This window comes from Acanthochromis polyacanthus, chromosome 4 (genome assembly GCF_021347895.1).
Source record: "Acanthochromis polyacanthus isolate Apoly-LR-REF ecotype Palm Island chromosome 4, KAUST_Apoly_ChrSc, whole genome shotgun sequence".
In the NCBI taxonomy this organism is placed as follows: Eukaryota; Metazoa; Chordata; class Actinopteri; family Pomacentridae; genus Acanthochromis; species Acanthochromis polyacanthus.
In genome coordinates this window covers 1,701,798-1,723,403 of record NC_067116.1, presented here as the reverse complement: position 1 = coordinate 1,723,403, position 21,606 = coordinate 1,701,798, and the positions used below count along the sequence as shown (strand labels likewise).

Below are 21,606 nucleotides of genomic sequence, written 5' to 3'. Positions count from 1 at the left end.
ATCTTTTTTCGTGCTGTATGCAAGACTGGAGCACCAGTCCGTGTGCTCTTCTACCTTTCGTATCACACCTTGTTCGACTAGTGTATTCAGTTCCCTCTGTAATTTGTCTTTGATGTGGATGCTGCATTTCCGTGGTGGATCAATGAATGGTTCAGCATCTTCTTTCAGTATGAGTTTAGCCATTCCGCTGAAATTCCCAATTTTATCAAACTGGTCTGGATATGCTTTCTTAAGGTCTGCACTTGTTGATATGCTTTTGGGGGTCTTTGCTTTCTTTTCTTGTTCTTTTTCCTCACTGGCTTTCCCTTTCTCAGTTATTGTATCCACATTGACAGTTACAAGGTTTAATAGTTCACTTGTGGGAAGCCCAACTATGGCTGGACCTGGCACATCCACAACGTAGAATTTGGCTTTTATCCACTTAGAGTCCTTAAACTGACATGGGATGTCAATTGTGCCCAGGCAGGTGATTTGGTGTAAACTGTATGCAGATATTCTTTTGTAGTTTCTTTTTAGTCTTTTCTGGGTACATGCATTTTCACCATACATCTGTTTGAAAGTGCGTAGTGGGAGTGCGTTGCCTGATGCGCCTGTATCAACCTTGATACGTAGTGTGTGTCCATGGTCTGGTAGGCCAGGTGGTTTCACATTCAAGATTGTGTACACCTCCTCTCTGGGTGGCGTGCTGTCTATGCTGTGCATGCACTTTTCGCTGATAGTGATGGAATGGAACTGTTTTTGGTATGTGTATTCCTCCACAGTTTCACTGCTGTCGATGGCATCAACATGGGACTCCCTCTGTCGTTTGTAGTCATTTTTGGAGGTCTGTCTGTGCTGTTTGTTTTGTGGTAGGCGAGACTTACTTCTCCGGCCTCGACTGAAGTGCTGTCTCTGTCGTCTGGTCTTTTTACAGCATTTCGCCCAGTGACCTTTAGTACCACAAGCAGAGCATTCATCATTATTTGCAGGGCATTGTCGTGGTTTGTGATTGGTGCCACAGTTTTGGCACGCGCGCCCTCTATCCACAACATGAATTTTCTCACTGTGTGTCTTGCCACGTTTGTGTAGCTGTTCATTGCCTGCTGACAGGGCTTCATATCTTCGTCCTTCAGCAAGTACCTCAGCCAAGGAATAGCCTTGAGGTTTGCTGTACAGATCATTTCTCAAAGCATCATGGGGTGTGCTTGCAATAATGAGCTCGATTAGACGTTCATTAAGCTCTGCATCGGTAAACTGTCATTATTGTGCTAATGTTCTGGCTCTGGTCACAAAGTCATCAATGCTCTCATCTGGTTTTTGTCGATATTGCATTAAGTGTAGTCTATGGATTCTAAAGTTCACGTTTAATTTTAACTGACCCTCGAAGTAATCCCATAGTTTGCCAGGTACCTTCTTCTCATCCTCGCTGAGACCGCTCGCATTTAGCCTTTTGAGTCCTTCATCTCCAATGCCACGGCATATTTTCCTTGCTTGTTTACCTGCATCAACTATTTCTTCATCTTCCAAGTAAAGAGACATTTTTTGTTTAAACAGTGAAATAGCCTCACTCAGATCCGGGTCGGACCAGTTCATCGTTGGAAGATGTGATGCCATTACGTCTTCGGTTTCTCTTCACTCTGTGCCGGTTGCCGTCAGTTAGCTTTAGCGCTGTTAGCACTGCTCCGGTTTGCACCTACTTGAGTGGCGACAGTAATTATCCTCGGACAATCTTGTTCATCTATCGTCACGTTTCATAGGTTTTCCCTTATCGCTGCCACCATGTAGTATTATGGGTGGTATGAGGAAGGCAAACAGAGGACACGTTAGGTGTATGTTAACCAGTGTTTACTAACGTCTCAGTGGGGACTACATAGATTGACACACAGTCATGTGTTACATTAATACAGGTCCGGGTCGCACTGTGTTCACATAGTTCCTATATATTTTTATGCATATCACTACACATGCAGCCATCTCTGCTTTTTTTCCCTTTTTGTCTGGTCCCTATTTATCATACTTTGGCTTACAAATACAAGTAATTTGCATTTGCTGTAGCTGTATTCATGTGTTTTCTGTTTTTAACATAAAAGACACTCAAAAGACTCACCTAGTACATGACCACATCCACTCACATTCACCTACTGATGCAAAATTAACCTGCTTGGGCTGCATAAAAAAAACTTGGAACTTGGAAAGGCAATGCACATCAGTTTGCTTTGATGTGTGTGCTAGAGTTTCATTGACCTGTTCTGTGTATAAGCAGTTTTTGAATTTACTGAATTATTATGAGGGATGGTTCTTCTTTACACAGTGCTCACATTAAACATGTTCATAAACTCAAACAGATCCAAGTAAACTGAGACCTTTCCAGTCAGTTTTTTTTATTGTTTATTGTTTTAGAAATTCTTCTTCCTGCACATAAGAAACCCAAACAAAATATGTGACAGGAACAAACGGGAAACAACACTTGACTTCATCACTCGGACACTTAGTGGCCGAGGCCACGCACAACGGCCAAGGCCTCTGACAGGCCAGCCACAGCGACGGTCTGGCCTTGGCTGAGAGGGGACCTGCACTTTGGGCAACCATCACCCCTTTCTAGGAGGACTGCAATACAGTTCTGACAACCTATCAGGCTGCGGCAGCAAAGGGAGAGAGTAGGGCCCTCCATCTCCGCTGAAACGACATTAACACAACAAAGAAGGCCAATGTAGTTCAAATGAATAAAGACATCATATACTATGATTTGGTGCTCCTACATTACATTAAAAAATCCAACCTTGAAGAAGAAATGTTGAGGTTCAGCTGTCTTTGCAGAAATTATTAAAATATCCCCAATGCTTCCAGTAAAACATTTGTATTGCTGTGTCCTGTATCATACTTACTTTATGTTGAAACACGGATAAGATGCTGCAGAGCATCCTCTAATGGCCCAGGATTATTGTTGACTGTGTGGTCAAACAATGCTGAGAGATCTCCAAAAGCTTCTGAGAAACGTCCCTGTGCATGATCTCTCTCTTCCTCAGATGCAAAAGGATCTCTGCCGAATGAGGACTGTCTGGTCAATGATGGGCCTCTCTCCACATCATAAAGATCAGCTGCATTTAAAGCACAGAGTAGGTGATCCCCAGCTATCCTGACTGGACAGCCACCTGATGCCAAAGCATTAGGAATCCCTCTGCCTACAGAAATTTGAACACATAACAACATTACTGGCACAAGGCAAAAACTGAAGATCCAAAGCTTAAAAAAAAGAAAAGAAATAGAAGGCAGGTAAATTTCAAAATGGGACAGCCTTCCTCAGACTAAGTTATAGACCAAAACGAGTGTTTCCTTTGTACGGTGTGAGCAACAACAACGAATTATACTTCGTGCACGGACCGGAAACTCCAGCTGCTCTCCCATCTGTGGGACAGATTGTTAGCTCATTTTGGGATACATGTAGTCTGGTTTCTGTTGTGAAATCTGTGCTTATATGCAAGATATAGGTGTGAAACTTTGCACATATGCATTTCACACATTCCAGAGGAAGCGTTTTAACATTTGTGAGGATACTCGGACTGTTTGAAGCAGTTTGGCCTCTGGGAAAATGTGTGTAAATATTGTGTAAGGACAAAGAGCTGCACAGTGCACGGATAAGATGCTGCAGAGTGTAATCAAGTCTCCGTATAAATGCACCTGCTCTGTGATAGTCTCAGGGTTCTGTTTAAAGTGCAGAGAGCATCATGAAGACCAAGGAACACACCAGACAGGTCCGAGATACTGTTGTGGAGAAGTTTAAAGCCGGATTTGGATACAAAAAGATTTCCCAAGCTTTAAACATCTCAAGGAGCACTGTGCAAGCAATCATATTGAAATGGAAGGAGTATCAGACCACTGCAAATCTACCAAGACCCGGCCGTCCCTCTAAACTTTCACCTGGAACAAGGAGAAGACTGATCAGAGATGCAGCCAAGAGGCCCATGATCACTCTGGATGAACTGCAGAGATCTACAGCTGAGGTGGGAGAGTCTGTCCATAGGACAACAATCAGTCGTACACTGCACAAATCTGGCCTTTATGGAAGACTGGCAAGAAGAAAGCCATTTCTCAAAGATATCCATAAAAAGTCTCGTTTAAAGTTTGCCACAAGCCACCTGGGAGACACAGCAAACATGTGGAAGAAGGTGATCTGGTCAGATGAAACCAAAATCCAACTTTTTGGCCACAATGCAAAACAATATGTTTGGCATAAAACAACACAGCTCATCACCCTGAACACACCATCCCCACTGTCAAACATGGTGGTGGCAGCCTCATGGTTTGGGCCTGCTTTTCTTCAGCAGGGACAGGGAAGATGGTTCAAATTGATGGGAAGATGAATGGAGCCAAATACAGGAGCATTCTGGAAGAAAACCTGTTGGAGTCTGCAAAAGACCTGAGACTGGGACGGAGATTTATCTTCCAACAGGACAATGATCCAAAACATGAAGCCAAATCTACAATGGAATGGTTCACAAATAAACGTATCCAGGTGTTAGAATGGCCAAGTCAAAGTCCAGACCTGAATCCAATCGAGAATCTGTGGGCAGAGCTGAAGACTGCTGTTCACAAACGCTCTCCATCCAACCTCACTGAGCTCCAGCTGTTTTGCAGGAAGAATGGACAAGAATTTCAGTCTCTGGATGTGCAAAAGTGATAGAGACATACCCCAAGCGACTTGCAGCTGTAATTGCAGCAAAAGGTGGCGCTACAAAGTATTAATGCAAGGGGGCCGAATAATATTGCACGCCCCACTTTTCAGGTTTTTATTTGTTAAAAAAGTTTAAAATATCCAATAAATTTCGTTCCACTTCACGATTGTGTCCCACTTGTTGTTGATTCTTGACAAAAAATTAAAATTTTATATCTTTATGTTTGAAGCCTGAAATGTGGCGAAAGGTTGAAAAGTTCAAGGGGGCCGAATACTTTCACAAGGCACTGTATATGTATATATATATATATATATATATGTTTGTTTGTTAATGATTTTTATTGTTTTTCATGTTGTTTCCAGTGCAGACCTAAGCTGACTGTGGACCAACACTAGGTTTTCCTTTTTTCTGTCCCTACGTGGGATGCGCTCGAGTCCAGAGAGTGTGCACACAGCTCTCGTGGGGAGCAGAACGGAGACGTGAGATTTCTTTGTACTGAATAAAGGGTTGAGGCCGGCTGCTCTGCTGCTGCTGCTTCTCTTTTTATATAAGCACACTTTGCATGCTGTAAATAGCCCAATAAGCCGGTTACTATGGAATAAATTTTCTATCATAATTCAAGAGCGTTTTACATTGATTTGAGGGCAGCATTTATCGATTTCATTCTCAGATTTTGTGATATTGTCTCTCAGAACTCTGCTCTCGCGCTCAAATTTGCTCTGAGTGTGCTCAAACTGTGTCCTCGCACTCGGTTACGATGCTGCTCGCGCAGATTTCCTGCGCTCAAACTCTTCCTCTTGCTCTCACGGAACTTCTGCTCACAGATCTGTGCTCTGCTCTCAGATTTTTTGTGTATCAACGCTGTCAACCAATAGAAGGCCGGCGAGCTTTGACCAATCAGATTATCCCTGTTTGTATACGGGTGTGTTCGCTGTTTTTCGAGGAGCGTCGCATACGGGCGGGCACTCTTTCAACGGGTTTTATCCACTCCCTACCTCCGGGACTGTAATAAATGTGATTTCTTTTATTTTTTTTGACTGCTGTTGGAATAAAATATCATTCAATGCATACAACAGCGTCTGAGCTTCTCATTAAAATGGCTATATTGTATAATAATAGCGGCATCGAACACTGCTCTTTGTGTCCTGGTGGAGAAAACAATGTCACCATGACGCCGCTCGGGGACGGCTGCCATCTTGGTCCGGTCATCGTACTTACAGTTCAGCAGCAGAAAGAACCAGATGCCAGAGCATTGTGCCGCATATTCGTGTTCAAATCGCCGGATCGTCGAAAACAGGGCACGAGGGATTACTTTTCACAAGTAAGACTGAACATTACTATTGGTTGTATTTTGTGAATCGAATATTACTGTGCTGTATTTATGCCCACCAGCGAAATCATGGCCAGCTAGCTAGGCTATGTTTACTGCCGGTGTTGACCCGTCTGTGAACTGAGACTTTATAAGTCATATTCCACTGACTTAGATTACAACTGACACAGGAAAGCTAAAATATATATTACTGGTATAACACTGACCAGCGAATTTTACACAGGTGGCACAGACTGTATTGTTCACATGTAATTCACCTTAACAACAGTAAGCTAGCTCTAATGTGTCATACCCACCCACTTACTTAAAAATACAGACAACTGAACATCTGACTGTAGAATAGTTTGCAAACAAGGTTATTCACAGTTTAAGCAGTTTTGGTTCATTATCAACAGATATGCATCAAAATAGGAGTTTTGTTGAAGAACGGTTTTAAGAAACTTGAAGAAAACCTCTTGACCTCTTTTGTAAGATGTTTTTGTATAGACTCTCCCAAATCTTCCATTTTCATGTTGAAGGTGATGTGTGCCGTGCAAGCTTGGTCAGAGATGCTGTACCATAATCATTTGACGAGAGCTCCCACCTTCTAGCTCTGAAAAACAATGGAGGCCTACTGATTCCATCACAAGGCACAGTGAAGGTTTGATTTTATAATCTTGTTTATTTTTTTTTATATTTGCATGTTAAAGTTGCTTTGTTCTTTATTTTCTCTGTACTGTAAAGTGTCTTTAGCACTGTGTAAAGCGCTATATAAATATAATTTTTTTAAATTATTATTATAAGGTGCTGAGAGTTGCAGAGAGCGTGATTCACCAGGTTTCAGCAAAACAAGCTCCAAAGGTGTCAACAGTCACACACAACGTTCGGGAGGAGATTGGAATGGAGGTGGTTTTTCTGCTTGGGGAACACATTGAAGAAAGACAGTTTGGTATTGACAACCAACATTCCAGCTTGTTGTCATTGGTTATGTCTGTGTTTCTCAAGATAAAGGAGCACCATATTGCCAAACTTACCTGTCTTGACCTGCAGAAAGGGAGCACGAGAAAGAAGCTCTGCAAAACAGTCCTCTTTCATTGGTTTTAGCTGTAAAACGTTTGTACATGTGTAAATGTGGTTTAGGGCAGGGATGTCATGTTCTTGTGTTAACTTGAGAATTTACATTTACATTACATTTTATTCTCTCTACATACATGATTTATATATGTAGTATGATTTTCTCTGATATATAACTTTTACATATATATGTGAATGTTGATACTCCATCTATGATTTTTATATATATTCCTTTTCTCTGATATATAACTTATATCTACTGTTTTATATAGAAATGTGTGTTCATTAATCAGTATATGTAATAGGCATGTAACGATATGAAAATTTGATATCACGATAATTGTGATCAAAATTATCACGGTTATCGATATTATCACGGTATTATGAAATATGTTCAAAATGTTTAAAAAGTACTCATAGGCACACTTAAATCAATGAACAACGTTTTTATTTTTGAAAAACCAATCAAAATATGAGCTTAAACCTTAAATAACATATTAAAAAGCTTAAAAAATTACAGAGGGGACCTTAAAAGAGCCAGGAGGTAGTCCGTTTGCTTGAAAGCAACATTAGGAATAACAAAGTACAACAAAAAAAGTAAGGTGCCACTGCCTTATAAAGATTAACAAATAAATACAATTTAAATAAAATTACATTCTTTACATTGTGCAAATTGTAACTATCTTCACATTCAGTGCTCAGAAAGATCTAGTCTTACAAATATAATACAATAACACTACTATATAAAACAAAGTAAAAATGATTTTGTGAAGGAACTTTATAGTGAGGCACAGCAACCTTCATCAGCTTCAAAAATCCAGGCCTCTCAACAGTTTGAAATGGCATCATGTCTTTTGCAATAAAATATGAGATAGCTGCTGTGAGGTCTTTGGCATGTTTCGATGTCGGTGCATAAGCAGCCTTCCTTTCAAACGCCTGGGTTATTGTTTATGCCACCGTGACCGAAGAAGTAGAAGCTGTTGGAGGATTTATCCTGGTTCTGTCCACTACACACCCTCTCTGTAAATAAGAGGAAAGCAAATTTATAATGGTTATTATTAAATAATTATTATTCATCATCACACACGCGCACGCACACACACCCCCCTCCCCAACCACCCACACACACACACACCATGTAACGCTGTCTTCTGAACATTAACCGGACTTTCTGTCGGCAACAACGGTGCATTTAGCTTTAGCCGCGGAGCTAGTATTGTGCCGGAGCAGAAACGAGACGAACATGCACAGTTTTCACGGTTCTCTAAGCCCCACATGCATTCATTCCAAGTTAACTTACCTTTAACTCGCTGCACAGTTGCGGGTCCCGTAGATGAGCCAGCATGTTGGACGTGTTTCCACTCTTTGCCGATATTTTCTTGTGGCATTTTCGGCAGACTGCAAGTACCCCTGACTGCAGCCCGCAGATCGGGGCGTGCCTCAACGTGGGCGGAGTTAAACGTTGAGCTCCGCCCACCTTGAACTAAACGTGGGCGGAGTTAAACGTTTAACTCCGCCCGCATAGCGCAGTTGAACCGTTGAAGAAGAAGAAGTTTCCAAAATGGAGGTAAGCACGTTTATCTTTTGTTTAAACGTTGCTGTTTTGCTATTTTGTGACAGACAAGGAAGGAAGTGATATTATTTTATCTCCAGTTGCATTATCTCCTTGCATTAGTTTCAGACTTACGTCAGACTTATTTATTTTGTCACGTGCTAAGTAGCAAGCCCATTAGAAAAGTGACGTTTAACAAAACATTTAAACGATGCCATTCCTTTTAGAATTAGACTGATTCAAAATATTCAGAATAATCTACTGGAATTGGAGGAGAAGCTAGAGGCGTGGAGGTTTGCCCTGGAAAGGAGAGGAATGAAGGTTAGCCGCAGCAAGACGGAGTATCTGTGTGTGAATGAGAGGGACCCAAGTGGAAGAGTGAGGTTACAGGGAGAAGAGATCAAGAAGGTGGAGGATTTTAAGTAATGAGGGTCAACAGTCCAGAGCAATGGAGAGTGTGGAAAAGAGGTGAAGAAGCGTGTACAGGCAGGCTGGAACGGCTGGAGAAAAGTGTCAGGTGTGATGTGTGATAGAAGAGTTTCAGCTAAAAGGAAAGGTTTACAAAACTATTAATTCAAATGGATTGGATAGTATAGTTCAATTATCTATCTCTGTTACAGAGAATAGAGCACGTGTTTGCTGCAAACAGCCACGTCATTGCCACATGGTTTCCACCATCATCCACAAACCCCATGGATCACCTGCTGGTAATTTGTTAAAAAGTTTTGCTTTTGTAGTGGAGTTTGAGCATTTCATATTCAGTTATTGATATCTTTTTACAGGACAATGCAGCCAGTCTCCAGTGGGTTCTGCTTCCAGTATTTGTACCTGGACACTGGATACTCTGTAAATACATTTATATCTTCCTCTATTATGACCTTACACAACAAAGTTGCTCATTGCTGATTTAAATTTTTTGGTATATTAAATGCATGGCAGCTTTGTTAGTATTTCTGTAACATTCCATAACTTTATGTGTGTGGTTATATTTGAACACATTTAACAGATACTGAGGCCACAGGCTAGAGAGATTTTCTTTCTAGATCCCCTCTGTGGCAGCGGCTGGAGAGATGAGAGTAGAGTCCATCGAGTCAGGTTTTTAGGACACCTTCCAAGATCCTTCCTGGACAGTGGTAGTTCTGTTTTAAACCACTTGTCCTTTGTTTGTTTAATAAATGCTTCTGTTTTTATTTGAATGCATTAAGATGTTCCAAACAAACAAAAACAAACAACAAAAGTGAGTGTTTGTGAGGGATAGAAGTAATTGTTACGTTATTCTTATTTATTTTACATTATTCTATGCAGATGGAAACAGAACCATATGTTTTGTTTGTTTAAGTCCATTACAAAAAACGTTTGATTTGAAGTTCCAGCCTCTTCCAACTTTGTTCCAAGTGTTGCTTTAAAATGGTTTATTGTACTTTTATTTCCTCTTTGAGCACATTGCTCACATCTCCTGGGCCTTGGAGGCAGCTTGGTGTGAATGATGTTCAGGTGAGACATTACTACATTGCATTTGCTAACATTTGCTATTTCCTTGCCATTCTTTTATTAAAACACTGCAAAGATGCTCCACCAACTGTGGCGTGTTTGTTTTGATGGTAAGAACTACTCAGTATGTTATATGGATGACATCTATAAAATGTTTTATCTGCATTTAAAACACACTCTTTGTATTGAAAACTATCCTGACAGAATGTGCATGATATTATATTAACCAGTGTCTCTGTACATTGTAATGGGGGCCAGTTGTGATTTCAGTGAGGTTTTGTGCAAATTGTGACACGTTATGCTTGACTGTAGCGATGAAGGTATTATTTTTGGAAACACATTTTAATCTTCTGCATTTCCTTCTTCACAGGAAAACATGCTGCAGATTAGAAGATGGTGGTGTCTTGTTCTCCTGCTGTAAGCGCCCTCAGTATCACACTTTTAAACCAGATTCTTTTAAATCACGTTTTACTGTATTCACTGTCATCTGACCTGCATGAATGTTTTCATTGTGAATGTTTGTTGTCATTAAATCACCAAGATCCGAAGAAGAGAGACTGCAGCAAAGAAAAAGGCAACGAGAGCAGAAAAAACTACAGGTGAGAGGTCATGTGATAAATTGGTATATAGTGAAACTATTGCTCAAAGACTGATCCCCGCCACTTATTTCAGGATGTGGCTGAAGTCCCCCTGAAAATGTTTAGGCTTTCAGAATCTGCCACTGAAGCATCAGGTATTGTTCCAGCCAGCATTGTCTCACACATATCCATCAAGGTTGTTGAGGTTCCATGTCACAGAGCAGTCATTATTTCTCTGTGTACTTAAAATCAACCACTTAAATCTTGCATTGTCATTGTGCCTGTATACACCACAATCTGTTTCCTTTCTAGATGAGGCTGAGAACAGGACTGGGAACAGGAAACGGGGTATATTGCCTGAGATGGGTAGTCTCATTTCAGTGTTTTCTGCAATCTCCGAGCCTTTACTTAAATAACTGTTTTCTTTATTTTTGTTTAGGAGAATCCTTTGGTCAGGGATGCCATGGCGGCAGCCCGGTGGTGTGGGACCAGAGCTTTCAAGGGAAAAATTTCCCTTCCCCAAGTTGTCCCCATGGCCAAGGAGCAACGCGTGAGGGCAGTGGAACTCCTGTGTGTCTGTGATGGCCAGGAAGAAGAGGAGACCGCTGATCTCAGAGAACCGTTCCTTTTTCTTTTTAGTCTGCAGGAAGACTATGAGACATTCTGTCAAGAAATCATTGACAGGAGAAACATGAAGGTGTTTTGTGCTTTTGACAGAAAAGAATAAAGTTGTGTTCAACGGTGCTGAAGCTTCATTCATTACATCTGACCCCTACAAATGTACATGGTTCGTGAGTTGTACAGACTCTGATATATTATGTCTGGCATAATCGTATACAGAAAGTCTCTATACAGAGATCAGAGATTATGTTTTTGTTTCAGTTATGTAGAATGAAGGCCAAGCTAAGAGCCCTCTTTGATTTGAGGAAAGACATGTAGCATTGACTGTCAGTTCAGTCTTATATCCTTGAGTGGATTAGTGACACTTTAAGAAAGTCGTTAGTGCAAAGTTTAGGAAATCTGTGTTATCAGCCAGGAATAACCATGTTCAGGTATCAATGGTAGAGACATTGCTGCTGTCTCTGATCTCCTTTAATGTAGCTGATATAATTCAGTGTACAAAAAATCCAAATGTGTCTATGTATGCTGTATATCACAGATTTCACTTCACTGTTTCAGTCCAGCTAGCCCTAGTTAGACAGGGTTTGAGTTAAAGAGAGTTGAACCCAAGTAAAAAGTTGTGTCGGCTATAGTATTACAACTCCTGGCAAAAATGATGGAATCACCAGTCTGGGAGGACGCTCGTTCAGTTGTTTTAATTTGTAGTAAAAAAGCAGATCAAAAACATGACAAAAAACTAAAGTCATTTTATTTTGCAACTTTCTGGCTGTAAGAAACACAAAGATATCAAGAGGAAAAGTTGTAGTAGTCAGTAACAATTACTTTTTTAGACCAAGCACAGGGATAAAATTATGGAATCAATTCTGAGGAAAAAATGATGGAATCACCCCATAAATTCTCATTCCCAAAACTAGCTCCCATATCAGATTAAATCTGCTCGTTAGTCTGCAGTTTAAAAGGAGTGATCACACCTTGGAGAGATGTTGCACCAAGTGGATTGACATGAATCATGACTCCAACATGAGAGATGTCAGCTGAAACAAAGGGGAGGATTATCAGACTTTTCAAAGAGGGTCAATCATCACGAATTGTTGGAGATATCCCAGATTGGTTCTGCAAATGATCATCAAACTGACGTGGGACAAAAAAATTGCAGCAGCAGCATCAAAACCAAGTTTATTTGGCCCAGCAGCAACAACCAAATCCACAGTCTGTGCATGAGCAACAAGCTGGTTTGGTTGGAAATCAGCAAACTGGTGTGCTGCAGCAACAACTTCCAGTCACTCTTGGTCTAAAAAAGTGATTGTTACTGACTACCACAATTTTTCCTCTTGATATCTTTTAGTGTTTCTTACAGCCAGAAAGTTGCAAATTAAAATGACTTTAGTTTTTTGTCATGTTTGTTATCTGCTTTTTTTCTAAAAAAAAATTAAACAACTGAACGAAAGTCCTCCCAGACTGGTGATTCCATAATTTTTGCCAGGGGTTGTATATGTTGTATTTGTGGGATTTGATACTACAAGAAAAATGTTTTCCCAAAGAACTACTTTTGGCTCTAGACCTGATCCTGATATAAATAGTAATGCTGATATAAAATTAATCATGACAGTAAATCACATAAGATGCTCGGTTTCTAGGCCAGCATTTAGAAGCTGTGTTGACGTTTGTGAATGTGCTATTTAGTCTCCACCACCAGATGGTGACAATAAATGAGTCAAGCTCAATGTGGGCGGAGCTCAACGTTTAACTCCGCCCACGTTTAGCTCAAGGTGGGCGGAGCTCAACGGTTAACTCCGCCCACATTGAGCCACGCCCCGATCTGTGGGCTGCAGTCAGGGGCTTCTCGACTGGGTTGCTTTCTTCCACCAGTCTCCCTTGCGCGTCTTTATAAAATCCGAAGTACGCCCAGACTTCGGACTTGGTACGTTTGAATGGTGGAAAAATCTCTCCACTGCCGGTGTCCTCTGCCATATTTACGAGTTGTTTACTATGCAGTGCGCATGCGCGCGGGGTGCATGTATCCGATCGGCTGCCTGCCGCTGCACTTCTCACAACAGTAGTAGGCCTATTCCTGAGATTTTCCGGATTGTGGCAATCAAACACGGTTTAACGGTAATTAAAATTTGAAACGGTAGTACTAACCGTCAGACATTTTACCGCGGTTTATCATTTTAACCGGTAATCGTTACATCCCTAATATGTAATTATGGCATAATCATATATTGTCTCTTCAAATTATTAAAATAATTTACTGCTATTATCTGCTTACAGTGTTTGCCAAATTCTTGTCTACAGTCGAGCTTAATATCAGAATATTCTATTACTGTTAATCCCGCTATGAATATTAAAATACGCTGAACCATTTGTCCTGTATCATAGATACATGTATGACGTTTGCAACGAATAAAAAAAGTGTGAAAATCAGTTTAGTATTCAGAGTTAAGATGGATTAAATGCGCTGTCAAACAGTGCTGAGTGGAGCAGGTGACCGGACCAAGATGGTGGCCCCCCCACTCATCTGTGGCATCTACTCTTTATATATGTCTATGCAGCAGATGGCTTGCTAAATGGACCGGCAAAGTCGAAGCGCTCAGGCAAGTTATTTTTAAATTCATTTTAATGAAAACTATATAATATTTATTTGATCATATACCTGGTTTTAAACATACATGAACACCATACAAAATGTATTTGTATATCCCTGTATTTTCTTTGTTTTGTTTTGAAAATGATTTATATCATTAATAATCGGATGCTATCATCAGGAAGTGGTACTGAAAATGTTAAATATAAGCATTCTTGTTTCAGGTTATGTTTAATTAGTTTTATCAGTCATCCTGACTTGGACCTTGACTATCTAAACTTCATGTGCACCCATGAATTGATGATTGAACTGATGGAATTACTTGCTCATTTTCTATGTTCTGTCTAACCAGACAGCACAGTTCTATTAAGCCGTGTACTATATCCAATGGCAACTCTATCTGGTCTGCTAATACGTCAGCAAGTATCAATTCATGGGTGCACATGAAGTTTAGATAGTCAAGGTCCAAGTCAGGATGACTGATGACATACTGAAACTTGGTTTGCAGTCTTTCAAAGATATGACGTCTGAGCAGATTCTGTTGGAAAAGAAAGCAGTGCATATTGGCGCATTGTCTTATCTGAGTGTACTGACCTCATTTGCACATTAAACATAACCTGAAACAAGAATGCTTATATTTAACATTTTCAGTACCACTTCCTGATGAGGATAGCATCCGATTATTAATGGTATAAATCATTTTCAAAACAAAACAAAGAAAATATAGGGATATACAAATACATTTTGTATGGTGTTCATGTATGTTTAAAACCAGGTATATGATCAAATAAATATTATATAGTTTTCATTAAAATGAATTTAAAAATAACTTGCCTGGGCGCTTCGACTTTGCCGGTCCATTTTAGCAAGCCATCTGCTGTCCCGCTGCTAGCTTCAGGATGGTGACATTGTTTTCTCCACCAGCACACCTCAAAGAGCAGCGTTCGATGCCGCTATTATTATACAATATAGCCGTTTTAATGAGAAGCTCGGACGCTGTTGTATGTATTGAATGATATTTTATTCCAACAGTGGTCAAAAAAATAAAAGAAATCACATTTATTACAGTCCCGGAGGTAGGGAGTGGATAAAACCCGTTGAAAGAGTGCCCGCCCGTATGCGACGCTCCTCGAAAAACAGCGAATGCACCCATATACAAACAGGGATAATCTGATTGGTCAAAGCTCGCCGGCCTTCTATTGGTTGACAGCGTTGATACACAAAAAATCTGAGAGCAGAGCAGAGATCCGTGAGCAGAAGCTCCGTGAGACAAGAGGAAGAGTTTGAGTTTGAGTGCAAGAAATCTGTGCGAGCAGCATCGTAACCGAGTGGAGGACACAGTTTGAGCACGTGCAGAGCAAATTTGAGCGCGAGAGCAGAGTTCTGAGAGACAATATCACGAAATCTGAGAATGAAATCGATAAATGCTGCCCTCAAATCAATGTAAAATGCTCTTGAATTATGATAGGAAATTCATTCCATAGTTACTCTCTCCGTTCTGCCGCATCCGTTGCTCCCCTTCGTGCCGTGGAGGTGACCAGCCGCTGCTCACAGTCCCTTCGAGCTGGTCCGGCCAGCCCCTCCCTGATGTGTGGGTCTGTCTCTGTGTGAGAGAGAGATCTCTGAGGTGCTGGTTTGGGAGAAATTTGGCCAAAATGAGAGGGTTAATAATGAGTAAGTAAATAAAATAGGGGATATTACTAATTGAGTCGACTTGTGTAACTGATATATAGATAATAGATTTCTTGTTAAAATATATATGTAGAGGTTGTGATTGGTTATAGAGGAGTTAATGACATATAAGGAGAGTTTGCCTCCTCAGTGTTAAATACTGATGATCCCTTCTGCAGGGGGACGTTTATGATTTTGTAAGACCTTATGAGCATTATAGGAGGACTGTTGTGACCTGATAATATATATAGGTTGTTGCTAGAGGTACGGACCCGTACCCGTACGGGTCCGTACAGGGCCGGACTGGGAAAGAAATTCAGGCCGGGAGATTTCCAATCAGTCAGGCCACTTCCGCCACCGCAAGGGTTGTGTCACGTGGGATAATGCACCAAAATTTAGGTTTTTTTTCCTTCCAAAAATATGCCTTTTACAGTTATGTTATAGCAATTACAACACTACTAAACAGACAGTAAGTCTGTTAAACACAACCATAACGACAGCTCCATACAGTCCAGTACTTTTCTCTTCTGTAATCTCTTCACTACCCTCACCAATTTTTCCAATGTTTTCCTTTTCCTATTATTTATATAACGTGGAATTAAAAAATATATATTATTTTGTCAGCAAATAATTTAGATGTCAGCTGGTCATAGCTAATAGAATATGCAAACACCAATGTTCATTTTATAACTGAAAATTGTAAGTCAACTGCCTATCCTACCTGAAGAGGGGGTCTCAAACGTTTTCAGGCTTCCTGCAACCCACCTGACACCTGTGGAGCTTATTTGGGCCAGACATTTTTTATTATATTTTGGCCTTTGAAGTCTGATGATGCATTTGTGAGAAGAACCGACCGTTTGTAAACTTACTTGAAGTAGCAGCATCATTTATTTTCAACTACACTGCTGGACCTGGGTGGGGGTTGATGAAACGTGTTATTTTATAACACTTTGCCCCTTCCTCCTCGAGCAACCTATTTTTCTTCCCCATCTCCCTCTCATGTCCACCTTTTCTCTTCGTCTTTTCCCGTTTTTGGCCGCCAGCTTTCTCAGGGTGCTCCATAATCTTCGCTCCTTCCACTCTCTCTGGCCTCACTCTCATATCACCGCTCTGCAGTGCATGCTTCCCCGTTCTCGCTATGAAGGGGCGGGCCATAAAGCAACTAACCAATCATGGCACGTTTCTTCTAAAAAAAAATGTCACTTTGACCAATCCCTATCCTTCTGATTTAGAGCTCAGAGCACTTGCTTTGTGTGAGTGACAGGAGGGTGGGCGTGTACTCTGTAAGGCTTCGAGCGCTGCTGTCTCTGGCCTGTCCATAGATATATACAAACACTAGATGGCTCATGAGCGCTGTCAGCCTATGGGGAGCAACGGCGCCACATGGCGGCCATCTTGAGACAGGGCTGCTCGATCACTCATAACATTAAAGTCAATGGAGCATGGATTTTAAAATCACTGTAGATTGCTCAATTTTCAACCGATTTTACAACAGCTTGGTTTGTTATAAACGTCAGAGATGTACTTGTTTTACTGCTTACATAAGAATAATTAAAACCATTGAATTCATATAATAATGAACACAGATATCAGCTTTTTTCAGCATAAATGGATGTAAATGTAATTTTAATATTTAGCATTGCACTTTTTTTTATTACTATCAGCTTTCTAATGCACAGATAAAAACAAAGCTCAACCAAAATCAATGCACAACAAAAAGAGATGATGTCTTTTCTTTTCATGAACCTGGTGCCTACATTACCCACAATGCATTTCGGCTGCAGGCTAACTAATCCAGTCACAGATGTATACAAACAATAAGTCTAAGGTCTCAATCAAAGTCTCTTAACAAGCAAATAAATACAACCACAACCACAAAGAATGTAATTTCGCCTAAAGATTCGGTTCTCAAAAAACGTTGGTCTCAGGAAAACCTAATAATTGAAAATCAGATTGTGAGTAACACCATCTTCAATGTGAGTAGCCAGGCAGAAAAGACACACAACTATGCCGCATTTTTCAAAACAAAAAGCTGCGATTTCGGAATTGAGCCCGAATCGTAGCCACGTTAATAAGGTTTGTAATAAACTAAACCGTTTGTAAATCAATCAAGAATTGAGCGAGTTATGAGTGTTAAAGTGAGGAAATCATCCACCTTACCATTGACTACAGTACAGTGCGCCAGAGCAGTCCCCTGTCCTAAGATGGCCGCCAAGTGACGACGCCGCCGACTCCGTCTTGAGACATCTAGCATTTGTATATATCTATGGGCCTGTCTGCCAAAAAGCCGATCAACTTTTTTCATTGGCCTGCCAGTCCGTGGCTGGCCTGTCCAGGCAGGCCAATAAGGAGGCAGGCCACCGGGAAAAGTCCCGCCTCTCCCAATTGCCAGTCCGGGCCTGGGTCCGTATCTGTCTGGCAAATGGCAAGTGCCGTATCCGTAGCCTGTGGGCACTACCATATATATATATGAGTCTTATAGAGGATGTATATACACACGTGGACAAAATTGTTGGTACCCCTCAGTTAAAGAAGGAAAAACCCACAATTCTCACTGAAATCACTTGAAACTCACAAAAGTAACAATAATTAAAAATGTATTGAAAATTAAATAATCAAAAACAGCCATTACTTTTCAATTGTTGATTAACATAATTATTTAAAAAAAAACAAACTAATGAAACAGGCCTGGACAAAAATGATGGTACCTCTATAAAAGATTGAAAACTATTTGACCAGAGTGACATGATTAACTCAGGTGTGTCATTTAATTGACATCACAGGTGTTTCCAAACTCATAATCAGCCAGTCTGCCTATTTAAAGGGAGACAAGTAGTCACCCTGCTGTTTGGTGAAAAGGTGTGTACCACACTGAACATGGACAACAGAAAGCGAAGGAGAGAATTGTCCCAGGACATCCGAAAAAAAATTATAGACAAACATCTTAAAGGTAAAGGCTATAAGACCATCTCTAAACAGCTTGAAGTTCCTGTGACAACAGTGGCTCATATTATTCAGAAGTTCAAGACCCACGGGACAGTAGCCAACCTCCCTGGACGTGGCCGCAAGAGGAAAATTGATGACAAATTGAAGAGACGGATCGTTGGAATTGTATCCAAAGAGCCCAGAGCAACCTCCAAAGAAATTAAAGGTGAACTCCAAGGCCAAGGTACATCAGTGTCAGATCGCACCATTCGTCGTTGTTTGAGCCAAAGTGGACTTCGTGGGAGACGACCAAGGAGGACACCACTGCTGAAAAAAACTCATAAAAAAGCCAGACTGGAATTTGCAAAAATGCATGTTGACAAGCCACAAAGCTTCTGGGAGAATGTCCTTTGGACAGATGAGACCAAACTGGAGCTTTTTGGTAAGGCACATCAACTCTATGTTCATAGACTCAAAAACCAAGCATACGAAGAAAAGAACACTGTCCCTACGGTGAAACATGGAGGAGGCTCAGTAATGTTTTGGGGCTGCTTTGCTGCATCTGGCACAGGGTGTCTTGAAAGTGTGCAAGGTACGATGAAATCTGAAGACTATCAAGGCATTCTGGAGAGAAATGTGCTGCCTAGTGTCAGAAAGCTTGGTCTCAGTCGCAGGTCATGGGTCTTCCAACAGGACAACGATCCAAAGCACACAGCCAAAAACACCCAAGAATGGCTGAGAGAAAAGCATTGGACTATTCTAAAGTGGCCTTCTATGAGCCCAGATCTGAATCCCATTGAACATATGTGGAAGGAGCTGAAACATGCCATTTGGAGAAGACACCCATCAAACCTGAGACAACTGGAGCTGTTTGCTCATGAGGAGTGGGCCAAAATACCTGTTGACAGCTGCAGAACGCTCATTGACAAATACAGAAATCGTTTAATTGCAGTGATTGCCTCAAAAGGTTGTGCAACAAAATATTAAGTTATGGGTACCATCATTTTTGTCCAGCCCTATTTCATTAGTTTGTTTTTTTAAATAATTATGTTAATCAACAATTCAAAAGTGATGGCTGATTTTGATTATTTAATTTTCAATAAATTTTTATTTATTGTTACTTTTGTGAGTTTCAAGTGATTTCAGTGAGAATTGTGGGTTTTTCCTTCTTTAACTGAGGGATACCAACAATTTTGTCCACGTGTGTACATCTAAGAACTATATCTGAGCCTTTGCTGAGTCTGAGGACGTGGAGAGACCAGTGAGGATATTCTGTGTGCACAAGCATGAATAAATACTTCAGATAGTAAACAGTAACAGAGGAAGAACATCTCTTTATGGAGTTTTTAAGACCAGAGAAAATAGGTTGTGAGTAGCAGGTTGATTGGATCATTATTGGTGTGTAGGTTTTCTGTCAGTCTGTTTATTTCTGCATGTGTATGACTGCATTACATGAGACTTTGGATAAACAACATGAACTCCTATGTAAAATGATGAAGGAGAAGTGGGGTTTAACAGTCAGAGGACAAATTCTAGATTTTGTAGTAGAACTGTTGATAGGAAGGATGTTACTCTGGCATCTCTGTGCTTTTTGCATGGGGCTAGTTTGACTCCTGAAGGGGAGCTGAGACCAGCTGTTCACTCTCTGGTGGACAGGACAGACTGGAAGTGTTTGGTGATTTTAACCCTTGTGCGCAGTCCCCGCCTCTGTGGTAAATAAAATGTATTATTTATAAAAATACAGATTTGGACATTATTTACAGCTCTGGTGTTTGTTTTGTTTTCACTTGATGTCATATTTTTTCTGTGATTTTACAGAATATTACCTGTAATTTACCAAAAACTCAAATTAAAACATATCCAATATTTATTTATTTTCTTTCAAATAACAGCAAATGTAAAATAATATCTTGAAATATTTTTTTAAAATAACAGTTCTATAAAAACATTTGACAACAAAATTCAGAGTTTCACTGCATTTAAATGAGTACAATATATATACATTTTTACTGTTATTTGAACATTATTTGAAAGAAGAATTATTTATATTTAAGATAGAAAAAATGATAAATAGTTTTTACAGGTCTCAGTTTGATTATTTTTCCTGTTTTGTTAAATTAGAAATAATATCTGTTAAGAAAAAAGAATCAATTTACATGTTGACAGTTAAAAATCAAATAAAGCAAAACAAAGTTGTAAATAATGTCCACATCAAAATAAATAAAAATCTGCATTTTTACGTTAAATAATTTGTTCTTTTACAACATGTGACCATAAAATGACACTTTTACTGTTTTTCAATCAGCTGAAATAAAATAAAAATATTTTACAGATATTTGCAGGTAAATTTTGTTTTAAAATGTTACAGTATTTGATTGAGTTTTACAGTTTATTTACAGATTTTATTTATTATTTACAGTGCAGGGAGGAAAAGGAAACAGTAGAATTAGTTTAAAATCCAAAAAGCAGCAGTGAGGAAGTGGAGGATTAAAACCTAAAAATGTTCCTGATGAAGAAAAACGAGAAGCAGGAAGAGAAATTCAGATTGAATCCATCAGTGTTTGGTCAAAGAAAGTCTGTAGCTGCTGGTAGATTTAGAATGAATAAAATAAAGCTTTAAAAGACAGAAACAGAACAAACCTGCTGTGTGTTCGGTCCTTGTTGCCAGGTTTCATCCACAGTGTTTGTTGTTGCTGTTGCCGTGGCAACATTTCACCTGCTGTTCAGTCGGACACACACACTTCTGTTACACAACTTAAAGCTGCACCTCACAATAACACAAAACATAGTTTAGATTTTTGTGCTTCAACTCGTCAAAGCTGCTCAACCAGTTCTAAAAGTTCAACAAAAAAACACCCTTTTGTTTCACTTGTGACCAAATATTTCACAATAAAAGCATTTTATTTGTTTTATTTTGTATTATTGTGACATTCAGCTACAAATAATTCAGAAAATATCACTAGTTGACTTCTGCTTCATTAACTTTTTCGTTATTGTGCTCAAAAATGAAACTTTCGACGACAGCTTCAGGTTCTACATCTACAAGTAAAGAGTCATGAAAAGAGATTTAAGAACAACTTTAAAAGCAGATGTTAGAACATGTTTATGATCAGAGGTTCCAGTCTGATGTTAACTTACAGTAACTTCAG

The 21,606-nt window shown here is 40.0% G+C and overlaps 3 long non-coding RNA genes across 7 annotated transcripts; 1 reads left to right on the top strand and 2 right to left on the bottom strand.

The window, feature by feature from the left end:
• Positions 1–2,360: 2,360 nt before the first annotated feature.
• Positions 2,361–21,274, bottom strand: LOC127533543 (uncharacterized). The gene is made up of 3 exons (XR_007941274.1): positions 21,098–21,274; positions 2,865–3,161; positions 2,361–2,655 (listed from the first exon to the last, which is right to left on the bottom strand). It is a non-coding gene; the product is annotated as an uncharacterized LOC127533543 (long non-coding RNA).
• On the bottom strand, positions 7,467–8,450 carry LOC127533544 (uncharacterized). The gene is made up of 2 exons (XR_007941275.1): positions 8,336–8,450; positions 7,467–8,055 (listed from the first exon to the last, which is right to left on the bottom strand). It is a non-coding gene; the product is annotated as an uncharacterized LOC127533544 (long non-coding RNA).
• LOC127533538 (uncharacterized) lies at positions 8,421–11,400 on the top strand. Of its 5 annotated transcripts, none has more exons than XR_007941261.1 (6): positions 8,421–8,602; positions 9,208–9,294; positions 9,370–10,081; positions 10,449–10,495; positions 10,628–10,677; positions 10,751–11,112. It is a non-coding gene; the product is annotated as an uncharacterized LOC127533538 (long non-coding RNA). The 5 variants fall into 5 exon arrangements; XR_007941259.1 differs by having other exon boundaries at positions 10,620–10,677; XR_007941262.1 differs by having other exon boundaries at positions 8,532–8,602; positions 10,620–11,004; positions 11,096–11,400.
• Positions 21,275–21,606: the final 332 nt, after the last annotated feature.